This window comes from Notolepis coatsorum (genome assembly GCF_963971535.1).
Source record: "Notolepis coatsorum genome assembly, chromosome: 19".
Lineage (NCBI taxonomy): Eukaryota > Metazoa > Chordata > Actinopteri > Aulopiformes > Paralepididae > Notolepis > Notolepis coatsorum.
This window is the reverse complement of record NC_140183.1, coordinates 12,967,970-12,974,500: the sequence shown is the minus strand read 5'-3', so window position 1 is coordinate 12,974,500 and position 6,531 is coordinate 12,967,970. Positions and strand designations below refer to the sequence as shown.

General features: G+C 42.5%; 1 long non-coding RNA gene across 1 annotated transcript; it reads left to right on the top strand.

Annotated features, from left to right (window-relative positions):
• Window positions 1-5,618: 5,618 nt before the first annotated feature.
• LOC311246119 lies at window positions 5,619-6,017 on the top strand. The gene is made up of 3 exons (XR_014620777.1): window positions 5,619-5,648; window positions 5,734-5,799; window positions 5,889-6,017. It is a non-coding gene; the product is annotated as an uncharacterized lncRNA (long non-coding RNA).
• Window positions 6,018-6,531: the final 514 nt, after the last annotated feature.

The following is a 6,531-nucleotide window of genomic DNA, read 5'->3' as shown; positions in this document are numbered from 1 at the left end:
CACTGAGGGCTTGCGCTTGGAGTTGCGCGTGAAGGCGCTCTCGTTGGTCTGCAGCTTGTTCGCGCTCGCTCGTCTGTTGCGCTTGAAGTCGATCGCGTTCGGTGGAGGCTGCCAGGGTGGCGATGAGTGCCTGCGCCAGCATCTTGTCCGCTTCGCTGGGGGAAGACACAGGCGGAGGTGATCGGCTTCTGGCAGTGCTCGTTGGAGATCCGTTCTCCTGTCGCGCTCCGAGGAGGTCCATCTCCTGAGTGTGCGTCTCTTCTGTTGGTGGGTCGGGTTCCGTCCCTGGAGGGCTTTCTTTATCCTGGAGCTCTCCGGGGACTACCTCGTTGACGTCGGCGGGGGGTAAAGTCATGTCAGGTCCCTCCTGGTCCCCCCCGTGGGCTTGGTCAGTTTCGTTAGAACCCACTGGGGTCTCTACTGGCAGGGTCGCCTGGTCGGTAGGTTTTGACATGCTTTGACTATCCGCTTTATTTATTTTATCCGTATTTAACTTCTTTATAAAGCTAGGTAGTAGACTGGCAGCGTAGTCCTCTAGGTAAAGAGGTGGCTGCCGTCTGCGCTCTGGGCGATCTAGCTTAGGAGAACCGTTTGTGGAGTGTTCATCGCTGGCCATGTTAATATTAATATTATATTAATATTACGCTAATTACCCTCCGGCTCGAAGGACCAATTGTAACTGAGGGGTACAATTCCCTGACTGTATTAATAAGTATGGTATCATTAAACCACTACTGTCTTATGTACATTACTACTGGCCATACAGTACACAGGTATTAGTGATGAACACTCCCACAAGAACACGGCTCCACAACAAATCTTGGTTAGAATAATATTTATTAGCAGCACGAAGATTATCTTACATTACTTGAGAATTAGAGTCGCGCTTGTAAGGCGAAGAATGTGCATGAATAGGTCAAGAGCGTAAGTCCATTAGAATATTACGCAGGAGATAATGAATACCACCTGTATCATAGGAATTATATATGGTACACTAGTAGGTCCGCTGGAGATACTAGTAGGGTCCCTCCGGTTGTAGGCCAGCAGGGGGAGGAATTGTTCGAATGCAAAGTCTGGATCAACGGGGAATCAATAAGCTCCAGCTACGGGAGACGGTACATTACTCCCTTGATCGGCAGACGAAAGCAGCAGCTATTCTCCGGTATGCGGTGCAGCATGGAAGAAAGCTAGCCAGCCTCAGGCGTCCTAGAGGCGGGCTCGACGATGCTCCTCACAGGGTAAATCCCACACAGTTGTGGGTGTAGACGATTCTCCGCTCCATCAGATACAGGACCAAAGCAAATATAATCCAGCCGAAAAGGGCTCTGTAGTCGTCGGGTAGGTTATCCAGTGTACATATCCACACGGTCCTCGTCTAGGGCTCCTCGGATGACGGCACCAGGTTAAGCCGCCCAGCCTGGATAAGCACACTAGCTGGTACGAGGAAGCGTTGGTAATGCTGGTCACTGTAGAACGGTAGCCGCACGATACACTATACATAAATAGACTATTACTGAAATAATAGAATAGGTCGAACTCGACGATACAGCGTCAAACTCTGACACTTCAGCTATCAATTCGCACGTGGTCTCAAGGCTCTAATTTGGGGCAAAACGGGCCCACTTCACCGCACATTGTATCGTGGTGTGAGGCTTCAACTTATTGGGTAACATACTTCTGTATTCACCTGCGCCGTATTTATACGTTAGGTGAACAATCTAGTACCAGCCTTATTTCTGTCTCGTATTCTTGCGCAGAGCCGATCATGTTCAGGCATGTCTTTGGCGGTGACTTTGAACTAGACCTTGGGGGTATGGCCGTGGCGCCTAAGGGATCGCTGTCCAATAGGAGAACGAATATTATGGTCTGTACTAGGTAAAGGGATATTCCGTGTATATGTACAAAGAATATACAAGGGATATCAGACGATATACAAATACTATACAATATATCTCAAGTAATAAATATATATATTCGGTTTAATCTGATCCTTCGTAACAGTTACAGACAGTATAAATACTAACTGGATAGTTGATGATATAAACATTTAATTTCATTATCTGAAATATTCTAAAATCATTAAGTCTGCTATAAGCCATTATACCTTGTGTGTGATTATTATTTTCTCACAGTAGGGTGTGAATATATATATATATGTGTGTGTGTTTGGCTAAAGTGGATAGAAAACACAGTACTGTGTAAAAGTCTTAGGCACCCAAGAGTTTTTATATAAATTGTCTTAGATGTAAATAATTTTTTTTATTAGTGTGTCAGTAGACTACTCTTAGTACATTTTCATTAAATAATTTTTTGAAGCATCTTCATGGTTTAATAATGCAAACATATGTTGCAGGGACTTATTATAATCATCATATTGGTGTGACTGTATGCATCAAAGGGTTAAATCAAGCAATTTTAAGTGATTTAGAGGAAATGTAAAAATATCGCGATATATATCGTGTATCGCGATATAGCCAAAATATATCGCAATATCATTTTTGGCCATATCGCCCAGCCCTACTTTGGTACCATGAGGTGCACGCATAGTCATAGTACCCTTGAATGAGTGCTCCTGCCAGAGTCTTCAGGGTATTCTTGTTTACCAGAGAGGAGATCCGGTACAAGAATCTAGTTCGTTGGTTGACTTTTTTTATTACATTGGATGCCATTTTGTCAAAGATTTGCCTCTAGGATGGAACCCAGGTAGGTAATTTCATCTTTCCTTGTGACAATATTGTCACCCACTGTAACTGAGAAGCCGTCGGTCTTGCTCAGTTTGTTATTTGAACCGAAGAGAATGGACTCTGTTTTGCCCATGTGTAATGATAGTTTGTTATCAGCGAGCCATATGCAGATTTTGCCTAGTTCCGAGCTGAGGGGTTTTTCAACCTGCAACTTGTTCTTGTCAGAGACCAGCAGGGCTGAGTCGTCCACAGCAGAGTCGTGAGGACAGCAGAGAGGTGAGGACAGCCCAAAAGGATCTGTGGATGTGAACTTCCCTTCATCCAGGATATCTATGAGAGCGTTGTTTAAATTTGATATAGTATTTACATCCTGTTATCAGCATTGCACACTTTTTAAACTGTATATAGTCATCTTCTATTTTAGTCATATTTTATCTTATTGTATTTTTATTATATGCTAATTTTATTGTATTTATATTATTGGATGCTGCTATGGTTGAGGAACCACAACAAATTAATTTCACCCTTATTTTGCTGTAAGGAACTGAATAACGTGACAATAAAGGAATCTGAATCTGAATCTCATTATTTTCTAAATGTACTTGTACTTATTTGCACTTAAACAAGAAATATTGTTGTTATATATGGATTATTATCAAAGTCGGCAGTATGCGGCCCCTGAACAAAAAAAATGTTGACACCCGTGGCTAAGGCAATTAGTAAAAAACATGTTGCCAACATTTTTTATATAGGTACTTCAGTCACCTTATTACTTAGTCCTCTCTCTTGTACATGTCCAAAAATACTTATTTATAGCGGCATTTGAATTGGTTTGTATTATTGCTCAGCTTTATACTGGCATCTAGTCCATTCCAAAGGGACAGCCCACAAACTGAGATGCACGTGCTTTTCAGAGTCGTACGGGCACTGTTTTAGATTCAATGCCCCTCATAAATTATAACCACCTTCTCTACCCATGTAAATTTTTTTAATGTAGCTTGGCAACATGTTATTTATTACCTTAAACATAATTTGTGCAGTTTTGAATTGAACTAAGCCCATGAATTTCAATGTTTGGCTCTTTAAGAATCAAAAGCAAAAGTACACCTTGTACAGGTGCATCTGATCTCAATAAATTTGAATATTGAGGAAATATATCGGTTGCCTCCGTGCCGCAGTGATTCCTGCAGAAGGACCCCGACCAAGTAGAGTGATATACCTTTCAGTAGGCAGACATTTCTGTATTAATATATATACCTTTCAGTAGGCAGACATTTCTGTAATAATATATATACCTTTCAGTAGGCAGACATTTCTGTAATAATATATACCTTTCAGTAGGTAATATATACCTTTCAGTAGGCAGACATTTCTGTAATAATATATATACCTTTCAGTAGGCAGACTAAATGAAAATGGGGGACCCTGATGTAAACAAGACGAAAGTCTTTCTCTGGGCCCTGTTTCTTGTACGTGGTTCAACTAAGTCGATCAAGATGTCATTATCCAGCTTCAGTTAACGAGATGATTGAAGCCAGGCTATTCAGGTTCCAAGAAGGCCGATTGACTCTCGTTAACTCAAGCCGGACTTGACGACTCTGGATAATTGCGCGTGGCCGCGTCACCTCAAAAGGCATCAGAGATCGAGTGCAGAAATGCAGATGTCAGAGCGAAAATGGCGAAAGCGACGAGAGCAAATTACTTCCACCCCGCTGAGCAGGAATTGCTCATGCGCACTTATGAAGACCACAAGAGCATCATCAATATAAAGTCCAACACTGCCACCGCTGCGAGGGCAAGGCAGAGTGCTTGGCAGCACATCGCGGATACGTTAAATGCGTAAGTGTTGGGCAAATGTATATTATTCATTATCACAACCTTCAGAATAAGTAGATACAAAAGCCCAAAGCGTATTCATATAATTGATATGGATTAATAGATACGTATATGAGGATATGTATTAGGTCAGACATTCAATACATTGAAGCAGTGAAATGAAATTGCGTGTGATCCTCTCTATTCTTACATTATTCATGAGTCCACCTTATTAATTTCCTACAATAATGATATGCTATGGTGTACTACCAACACTGTCATATAATTATGAGTGCTTTCAACCCCCATGTATAGAAACAACCCAGAGTCCAAACGGACATGGGAGCAGGTGAAAACCAAACATAAGAATATAATTCAGAATGGTGAGTGAATTAATACAATCTGTGCCATGGTATTGCATTGAACAGCTTGTCAATGTCGTATGATCCTTCATATTCCAGCAAACAAAAAGAGGTCCGACATGGCCAAGACGGGGGGGGGGGGGGGGCCGAAGACCCCTGACTTCACTCCTGCGGAGGAGCTGGCCCTCCAGCACAACAGGGGAAGACCCATAATGGAGGGTGTAGCTGGGGGCAGCTCCTCCGCCTCCGGGAGTAATCCTAGGAGCCCTCATCCCAGAGGTATAGGTGCACTTCATTCTATGAGTCTCTTTCATGATTATTCATTTAGTTAACCATCGTCACATTTTGCAGTGTTTGGACCTGCTGATGCAGAGGAGACCACTGATGTAAGTTGATATTGCTGCATCATTGTGTAATGGTTCTATTTTAGCAATAAAGAAATCAATAATCAGAAGATCATTGAAAAATATCCCAAACCATTGCAATATCATCCACTGAATTATGTCGGTGTTTTTGGTAAATAATGTAATGTAAAAAGGGTATATAGCAATTATAAGCCTCTGCTTCAGCCTACACGTTGTCGGTCATTTTCTCTCTTTCATAAAAGGTTCTACTACTTTGCTTTGTAGAATACCGAAATAAAACCATCAATACATGTTCATTGTGTGTGTCCTTTAAAGAACCAAAGACAATTCTCCAAAGTTCCTAATAATTCCTAATTCACTAACAGACTGAAAGTCCAGCAGACGATGGCGAGGACACCCTAACTGCATGTTCCGGTGATGTGGTAAAAACAAGTTGTGGAAACTAATACTCCTATCCAACTCACTCCTTGTGAGTGGTATTTGGACTAAATCAATGCATTCCTTTAGCCAGGTACTGAATCACGGCCGGAGCCTGCAGGCCCCTCTCACTCTGCTGGAACTGGGGGTGGGGAGGTGAGTTATCATTTAATACCCTCACATTGTGAGGGGAGGTCTGAGTTTAGTTGCCATCTGACCGCCACACATTCATTTTCTTTCTTTAGAACGACCGTGAAAGTGTCAAATCACTATATAAGCGGAAGTTGCGGGCTGAGGTTGAATTCCTACAGTCTGAGACGGTGGGTCGGAATGAGTACCGCCGGATAAAGATACGGAAACTACACAAGGAGATGGAGTTGATTGATCAGCAGCTGGATGTAAGTGTAACCATGTGAAGCTTTGCCTAAAGTATTTGTGAGCTTTGGCATGAAATGCAACTTAACTGAAATTCTTTCTTGTGTGCACTTTCATTTACAGGCGGGCAGGCGGGGCAGCAGTCAGAAAAAATAAAGACTTTATTGTACAACATATGGATCTCTTCTTCTTCTTGTACATGTTCCTCTATGAATGGGTATAACTTGAAAGCAAAGAGGGTGGCAAAGCCTAGAACCATATAGATTAAACATGCAAACCTGAAAAGAGGAATACGTAAGATGAGTCCAACATTAACCTAAATGAACTCAACACCTAACCAAAATGATGGTGGGCAATTCTGTTCCTTGCAGCCTGTCCGGTCTGCTCGTCCAAGTGGACTGGCTGTAGGTCATCCTCAGGATGGTCCAGGATGACTGGGACCCTCTCCTTCCTCAGTGTTGCTATATTGTGGAGCACTGCACAGGCCACAGTGATGTCACATGCCCTGTCTGG